At 28.9% G+C, this 9,116-nt stretch overlaps 1 protein-coding gene across 3 annotated transcripts in view; it reads right to left on the bottom strand.

The window, feature by feature from the left end:
• The window catches only part of LOC106690202 (uncharacterized), a 62,595-nt gene extending 54,315 nt beyond the window's left edge, over positions 1-8,280 (bottom strand). Inside the window, exon 1 of one of the 3 annotated variants that reach the window (XR_001344552.3) lies at positions 8,180-8,280. The gene's annotated coding sequence lies outside the window, so the exon portion shown is untranslated. The remainder of the gene's footprint in view (positions 1-8,179) is intronic. The other 2 variants (XR_001344551.3, XM_014435552.3) reach the window with 2 other exon arrangements.
• Positions 8,281-9,116: the final 836 nt, after the last annotated feature.

Genomic DNA, 9,116 nt, shown 5'->3' with positions numbered 1-9,116 from the left:
CTTCTCTCATCACTTCATTTTATTAATTCTGTTTTGTAAAATTATTCATTTTATGTGTAAAATTATTCTGTTTATACTTCCTTTTTATTTTTTTACTTTTCTATACTTACTGTGTTATCTTGTTCTGTTTTTAGCCCTGAAGAAGGCTAGAAGAAACTCTAGCCGAAACGTTGGCACATTAAAATAAGTTAGTCATACTTATTTGTGTTTCATTGACCGCACACCCAACCATCTTCTCCTCATTCATCATCCACGGTCAACTATCTCTCATAATTATATTTAATATTTAAAAATCAATATTTGATTTTTCCTATCGTACTTTATGCGCTGCCATAATATTGTTTCAATATTGTACTGATATTGAATACACAATGAGGTAATTACATAAAAACTCATTGATATGTTATGGAGTATATACATGATAATAACATAGGTAATCGAATTGTCTATTTGTTGTGAAAAAAAAAATCAACTAAATCGATTCTGTAATAACAATACTACAAGGAACTAAAAAAAATCCTTGATTTTTCCGGTAAAAAAAAGTTTTTGCCACGTAGCTAAGAAAATATACAATTTTTTTTAGCATTGATAATAAATAAATAAAAAATTTGATATGCACAAATAAAAATGTTATAGATAAATGATTAACTAATAATAAAAAATAAAAAAATAAAATTAAAAATAAAATAAATATACATTGAGCCAGTAGGAAGCCAAGCTTTGCTGCTCTACTGTGGAGGCTAAGAGCGCTCGACCCGTAACCTTCAGGCTCTAATATAATTATCTGTACTTATTAACTCTCATGATATAAGATTTAAAGAGAAACTGCTCGTAGATTCCGATTGCTACAACACCTTCTTGACAAACGCTCTAAACTTCTCATTCACTACAAAAAATTAGTATACACTACAATAATCAGACCAATTTGGACATATGGAATTGAGCTCTGGGGCTCCACCAAACCATCAAATTCTTCCCGCATCCAATCCTTACAATCCAAAATCCTACGTAAAATCCTTGATGCTCCTTATTACGTCACAAATAAACTCATTCAAGACCTTAACATCCCATTTGTTGCAGAATTGCAGAATTCTTAATCTTTCATCCTTAACAATCCCTGATAATCCTCCGAGGCGTCTGAAAAGAAGATGGCCACACATCTGGCAGACATCTGTACGTCCAATAGTTTCTGAAATGACGTTTTTCATAAATCAAACTTATTGTCCGAATAACTATAAATTAATTTATTTTAGCAAATATCATGAAAACTACTATTCCTACGAAGGTAAAGGTCATAAACTTCTTTATATTCCATTAAACTAGCTTTAATTTGAGTGCTAATAGACATCTGAACATCACATAGTTCCTGAGATATAGATTTCTCAAAATAAATTAACTAACCACTAATCTTTCAGCAGATTTTTAAGAAATTTTTCTTTTTAAAAAGCTATATCTCGAAAATTATTGGACGTAACTAGTTCTTTTAGTGCTAATATTTCAGAAAATTTACTTTTCTTTAAATAATCGTCTCTTAAATTTTCTAGTATTGTTCTGCAATTCTTAATCTTTCATCCTTAACAATCCCTGATAATCCTCCGAGGCGTCTGAAAAGAAGATGGCCACAGGACCTTCTAGTTTAAATTAATGTTTGAAGTACCACCAATGTGTGGTTCCTTCCCAAGACTTTCAAGTGTACATGAAACATACTACATATTTACCTATTATATTATTTTGTACAGTTGTAAATTACATTAAATAAATAATTAAAAAAAAAAGATTTAAAGATTTAAGAACGGTGTGAAAGACTATTGCAGCACTTACTAGACGAAGAGTTTAAACTTCCAATCCATTACATGAGATTGATCTAGACGACAATATTAAGGCCTATCTGGACTAACAGAGTTGACCTTTGGGACTCACCAACACCATTGAATTTCTCTCTTATCCAATCATTGCAATCCTTCGTAAAATCCTCAATGCTCCTTACTTTGTCCCAAATAAAATAATTTATAAAGACCTTAATGTTCCCTATGTAACCGATCTAGCTCGAACCAGATATCAATTCTTTCATTATAAACTCCCTAACTACTCAACCAAACTAGTTTCTAACCTTGCTTCTCTTTCATTACCTGATAATCCTCTAAGGTACCTGAATTGAAGATAGCTTAGAGATCCTCTAATATAAAATTGTTATTAGAGTGCTACCAGTGGGTAGTAAAACTAAATACCTGTTTTATACCATTGTAATCTAGCATCAAAGTTACTATATGTATTTTTATATAAATAAAATTGTAAATGTCAATAAATCCATAAATAAAAGGGAAACTATAGTTATCATGGAACAAAATTAGAATATTTTTCAAATATTTGATTGATAAAATAAAATGTGCTGAAATAAATAAACAAAACAAGTTTCTATTTTTTTTTTTTTTTTTAGGGAAATTTTTATATTTTGAAGTCTAAATAGTCCCTTCTAAATCTAGGTATCTCAGTTATTAAATGGATTTTGAGGTTAGAGTACCTCACACTAGTAGTACAAGAGCCGGGAAGAAAAAAAAGGCAGTTATCTCATCCAAAGTTTTGATTACTTCAATAAAAACTATGTATAATTACTAGACAAAATAGGTGGGGGGAATGAAAAATGGCTGTTTCAAAACCTTAAAAAAACATTGATTTTTCATTCGGAGCTCTATATCTTAAAAACTACCAACAACACTAGAAAATGTAAGAGAAAATTAATTAATTAATTAAATTTTCTGAAATATTAGCCCTAAAAGAACTAGTTACGTCCAATAGTTCTCGAGATATAGCTTTTTAAAAAGAAAAATTTCTTAAAAATCTGCTGAAAGATTAGTACTTAGTTAATTTATTTTGAGAAATCTATATCTCAGGAACTATGTGACGTACAGATGTCTATTAGCACTCAAATTAAAGATAGTTTAATGGAATATAAAGAAGTTTATGACCTTTACCTTCGTAGGAATAGTAGTTTTCATGATATTTGCTAAAATAAATTAATTTATAGTTATTCGGACAATAAGTTTGATTTATGAAAAACGTCATTTCAGAAACTATTGGACGTACAGATGTCTATCTGCACTCAAATTAAAGCTAGTTAAATTTACTACAAAATAGTTAATTATGTTTATCTTTGTAGGAGTAACAATTTCTATGATATTTGACAAAATAAACTCACAAAATGTTAATTTATAGTTATTCGTATAAAATATTGGATATTTGAAAAATTATATCTCTAGATCCATAAGACGCACATATGTCTGCCAAATAGACATCTGCACGTCAAATGGCTTTTGAGATATAAATTTTTCAAAATAAAATCACTAACTCCTGATCTTTAAGTACGTCCCATGCAACATTATTATGAAATATTGCTTTTTAAAATGCTATATCTCGAAAACTATTTAACGTAAATAACTCTATTAGGGCTCATATTTTAGCAAATTTACTCTTCTTTAAATTACGTACTCTTAGGTTTTCTTGAGTTGTTCCTACTTTTTGAGATATAGAGATCCGAATGAAAAATTAGTTTTTTTTTTCACTCTGAAACAGCCACCATTTTGTATTCCTCCAAGCTATACTTGGCAGACTCATCAGTTTTGACTAGTAATTATATATAGCTTTCATTAAAGTAATCAAAAATTGGGGTGAGATAGCTGCCTTTTTTCTCCTCTTGGGCTCTTGTACTATAGTAAGATAGGTGCCTATCACCTTCATCCACACTGAAGATTCAACATAGGTTACTTAGCCCTTTCATCTACTTTCTCCTTCCATTCTTAAAAATGTTTTTAGCCATTTTTTAGACCGGCTGTTTAATTATAATCCAGCGCACTTTAATCCTGTTTGATTTTATAACAGTACTAAAACTTGGGAGCTGGAGTGGTCCTAAAACTTTTACTGCTAAGCTTTTATTGTTTTGATTATTTTTATTTTTGTTATAACTTCGTCTATTATGATTTTCTACTGGTCTTGATATAACATTTTTACTATAATCATTTCTATTCCAGGTTCCCAGTGAAATATTAAAACAGTACTAAATTATTTATAATTGTCCTTGAAATTTTTGCATATTTTTGGTTCACATTTCTTGTATATACTTTAAAATATATTAATAATAATTTTATACAGCATACTTCGCGGTTATACTGCATTAATTTGCACATTTTAAGGATTTTCTGCACCAAATTACGTCATCGTTAATTTTTATAATCTTAACTATGGATTTATTGTATAAATTCACAATTTTTTTCTCTGATTTCTGAAAAATAGAATAAAGATTACCGTCACGAAATTGACAATTAATGATTCTAGATGTGAGCTCAAAAATTCCTATTTCGGTCATAGTGCAAGAGCTGGTAAGAAAAAAAGGCAGTTATCTCACCCCAATTTTTTATTAATTTAATGAAAGCTAGGTATAATTAATAGTCAAAATTGATGAGTCTGCCAAGTATAGGTAGGGGTAAAAAATGGCGGCTGTTTCAAAACCTTAAAAAAAACATTAATTATTCATTCGGAGCTCTATATCTTAAAAACTACCAACAACACTAGAAAATCTAAGAGGACACTATTTAAAGAAGAGCAAATGTTCTAAAATATTAGCTCTAAAAGAGCTATTTACGTCCCATAGTTCTCGAGATATAGCTTTTTAATAAGCAAAATTTCTGAAAGATTATTAGTTAGTTAATTTATTTTGAGAAATCTATATCTCAGGAACTATGTGACGTACAGATGTCAATTAGCACTCAAATTAAAGCTAGTTTAATGGACTATAAAGAAGTTTATGACCTTTATCTTCGTAGGAAAAGTAGTTTTCATGATGTTAGCTAAAATAAATTGATTTATAATTGTTCTGACAATTTGATTTATTAAAAACTTTATTCCAGGAACTATAGGACGTACAGATATCTGCCAGCACTCAAATTAAAGCTAGTATAATTTACTATAAAATAGGTATTATTGTTTATCTTTGTAGGAGTAGTAGTTTTTATGATATTTGACAAAATAAAATCACAAAATATTAATTTCTAGTTGTTCGTATAAAATGTTTGATTTTTTAAAAAATATATATCTAGATCCTTAAGACGCACATAAGTCTGCCAGAACTCAAAATAAAGGTAATTTAACGTACTATAAAGTAGTCTATGACACTTATCTTCGTAGGGGTAGTAGTTTTTATGATATTCACATATGAATATAAAATTGGCAAATGAAAATTTGTTCCAACAACTATAAATCAATTTGCTTTAGCGAATTTCATGTAAACTATTAACTCTACGAAGATAAATTACTTTATAGCCCATTAAACTAGCTTTAATTTGAGTGCTAATAGACATCTGTACGTCAAATGGTTTTTGAGATATAAATTGTTCAAAATAAATTCACTAACTATAGATCTTTCAGTAGGTCCCATACAACATTTCTGTGAACTGTTGCTTTTTAAAAAGCTATATCTAGAAAACTATTTAACGTAAATAACTCTATTAGGGCTCATATTTTAGCAAATTTACTCTTCTTTAAATGAAGTTCTCTTGGGTTTTCTAGTATCTTTGGTAGTTGTTAAGATATAGAGCTCCGAATGAAAAATTAGTTTAACGTTGTGTCGAACGTTTTGAAACAGCTGCCATTTTTTATTCCCCTACCTATACTTGGCAGACTCATCAACTTTGACTAGTAATTATACATAGTTTTCATTAAAGTAATAAAAAATTGGGGTGAGATAACTGCCTTTCTTCTCCTCTTGGGCTCTTGTACTATCAGTAGTAGTTTCGTCCGGTAATTGCTACGATCTGTACAACAAACGAACAAACCTAAATATCTCTGTTATAGTTAACCTCAAGTTGGCGTTCACTGTAATACAATGGAATATTTAAGTTTAAATTGTGACAGTCTTTTGTTAAAAATGTAGAAATAAAACATATATTATAAGATAAAATATCATTCACCGTGTGTAATAATTAAAATTATATGATAGTCAGGTTGCGGTCAAAATAACTCAAATAGTAATTAAATTATATGTATTTTTTAAACTATATAAATTAAAGAAGCATTGTAGAATTTTCACAACTGCTCTATTGAACAGTTTTCATCATGTGCCTCCTCATATTATGAATCATTAATTTAATACTTTTTAGGAGTTATTTAAAGTTATATGATATATTTCTGAAAAATTATGTATAAAATGAGAATTAATTAGTAGAAATATATTAACTTATATTTTAAATAGTCAAAAAGAAAAACCTCATTAATCTTAAATTAAAAAAAAATGTTTAACTCCAAATTATTATCCATTCAAATTTTTTAATTGTATATACATAATTAAATAAGAGGAAATATCATTTAGGCGACTGTCCTGAAAATTCTTCTAACCTTAATTATAAATTTAGAACGATTACATTATTTATATAATTTTAATGTTGGCAACTTCTCTCCATCATGAGAAGGTTCTGATGTGGTTACTGTGACGAGGGATGTTTTTGGAACTGGACATGAATATTTTTTGTGTAATTGTTATATTCTGTGCAATTGTTTTATTTTTATGGCTAAATGGTGATTTATCATATTTCTTAATGGATATTTTCAAAACTTGAAAACGTTAAAAAAGCCCAAAACGAGAAATAAAACAGTCATTTCATCCGAAATTTTTATTACTTTAATGAAAACTATTTATAATTAAAACCAAAACCAGAAACAACTTTCCTTATTTTTAAAACAATTCTCAGGCCACTGGTGAAGTACGGCTGTGAAGTCTGAGGAGCGAATGTAGAAATAAAACTTATATTGTAAGATAAAATATCATCCACCGTGTGTAATAATTAAAATTATATGATAGTCAAGGTGCGGTCAAAATAACTTAAATTGTAATTAAATTATGTATTTTTAATAATATGTATATTTTTTAAAACATATAAAAGAATTGTAATATTATTCACAACTGCTCTACTGAACAGTTTTCATCATGTGGCTTCTTCTCATGTTATGAACGTAATAATGAATGTTAACTTTAATATGATTTTCTACTGGTCTTGGTATACAATTTTCACAAGAATCATTTGTATTCCAGATAAAGGTTAAAACAGTACTATATTATTTATGAATGTCCTATAATATTTCTTACTTCTTCATACCCTAGAGGTTGGAAAGTAGTTTCGGGCTATATCAGCCATCTTACAAGGGGATGTAAGCACGTGGGAACACCTTTGAACAAAGGAGAATAATGGGAAAGGTAAGCTGGCAGAGAAAGAGTTGCCAAAAAAACGGGGAATATGTGCTTTTCAGGGGCGTGGCAGAGGAGTAGGGGAAGATTACGAACCAGTCACTGGCTGCCCTCTGTTTTAGTTTTGATTACAATTCATTCCGATTAACCTCAAAGTAAATTTAAATCATTGCTCCGTGGGCGTGACCGATTTGGCTTCACTTTTGGTTCAAAGCATAGTAGGGGCCAATTTCCCTGATGTAATCCGATAACTTAATACTAACATTATTCTTTTTTTTAAAAAACAAATTTCCAGCACATTCTTTTAAATAAAAACCCGTGAAATTAGCTTAAGGAATTAAATGTTGTATAGGATTGAACATGTGTTTTGTAACAGTGCGAGAAGGTTATGTTGTGTTTCTACATAATCTAATTGTGACGAACTGTAAACATCATTTTTACTTGTTCAAGTTTTCTATTTTCTATTAGATGTGTCGTTTATAGTGAATAAAAACCTAATTCTAGCCCTAGAAGTATTTATTATATCAGGTCTAAGTATTACTGTTTGTCTGAAACTATAAATAGTACATGTTTATTTTTTATATATAATGGAATATGAACTATATAAAACATTAAAGAATTCTAGAATTTTTCACAACTCCTCTACTGAACAGTTTTCATCATGTGTTATGTCATATTATTGTCTCTAGCCCTTCATATCATGAATCATTAATTTAATACTTTTTGTGAGTTAGTTATTTAAAGTTATATGATATATTTCTGAAATTATGTATAAATTAGGAATTATTCATGTGAAATATATTAAACTATATTTTAAACAGTCAAAAAGATAAAAGATCACATTAAACTAAAATTTAAAAAAAATATGTTTAACTCTAAATTATCATCCATTCAAGCATTATTCAAACTTTTCTAATTGTATATACATAATTAAATAAGAGAACTTACCATTCAGGCGCAGGTAATGAAAATTCTTCTAACCTTAATTATAAATTTAGAACAATTACATTATTTATATAATTTTAATGTTGGCAACTCCTCTCCATCATGAGAAGGTTCTGATGTGGTTACCGTGACGAGGGATGTTTTTGGAACTGGACATGAATACTTTTTGTGTAATTGTTATATTCTGTGCAATTATTTAATTTTTGTGGCTGAATGGTAAGTTTTCTTATTTGTTAATGTATATTTTTAAAACTTCGAAAACGTTATACAAATAGTACAAGAGCCCAAGACGAGAAAAAAAGTAGTTATTTCCTCTGAAATTTTAATTACTTAATTGAAAACTATGTATAATTTTTTTTTTTTTTAATTTATTTATTGATATTTACAACTGTACATAAATACATCAAGTGTTTGTTTGTTTTACAACCCCATAAATTAGCAATAATGTTGTTTATTAAAATTAATAAAAATAAATGTATAATAAAAGCTGTTATTTAAATGATTGGCTTTGAGGATGAACTGGTTGAATCACATTAAGAGACGTTTTTTTTTTTTTGGCTCAAGTCCTCCATTGAGGACCTATATAGCCCCACAGTGGGAATATCAAGGCCCATTTCTCGGGGTCGCCGCGAAATAAATATTGACTAGCCCAGGTAGGAATCGAACCCATAACCTTCTGAACCAAGCGCTCTGGGACCCTCGCCCTAGCCCGCTCAGCTATCAGGTCTCCTAAAGAAATATTAATGTTTATTTTGAGGCTTAGCTTAGATAAAATTTATTTTATTTAATTAGATAATTAATTAACATAATATTTATTTCATGATTCGAATTTCTTTCGAGGTTTGCTAGAATTTCAAACCAGGGAAGTAATGGTAGAATTTGACGAAAACACGGTCTCTAATCATAAGCCAGGAAATAATTTCATATTGAATGCTCTGAA

This window comes from Halyomorpha halys, unplaced genomic scaffold, assembly GCF_000696795.3.
Source record: "Halyomorpha halys isolate HHAL.00 unplaced genomic scaffold, Hhal_1.1 Scaffold1611.1, whole genome shotgun sequence".
Taxonomy (NCBI): Eukaryota; Metazoa; Arthropoda; class Insecta; order Hemiptera; family Pentatomidae; genus Halyomorpha; species Halyomorpha halys.
The sequence above is the reverse complement of the archived record's forward strand: the minus strand, read 5'-3'. Positions and strand labels throughout refer to the sequence as shown.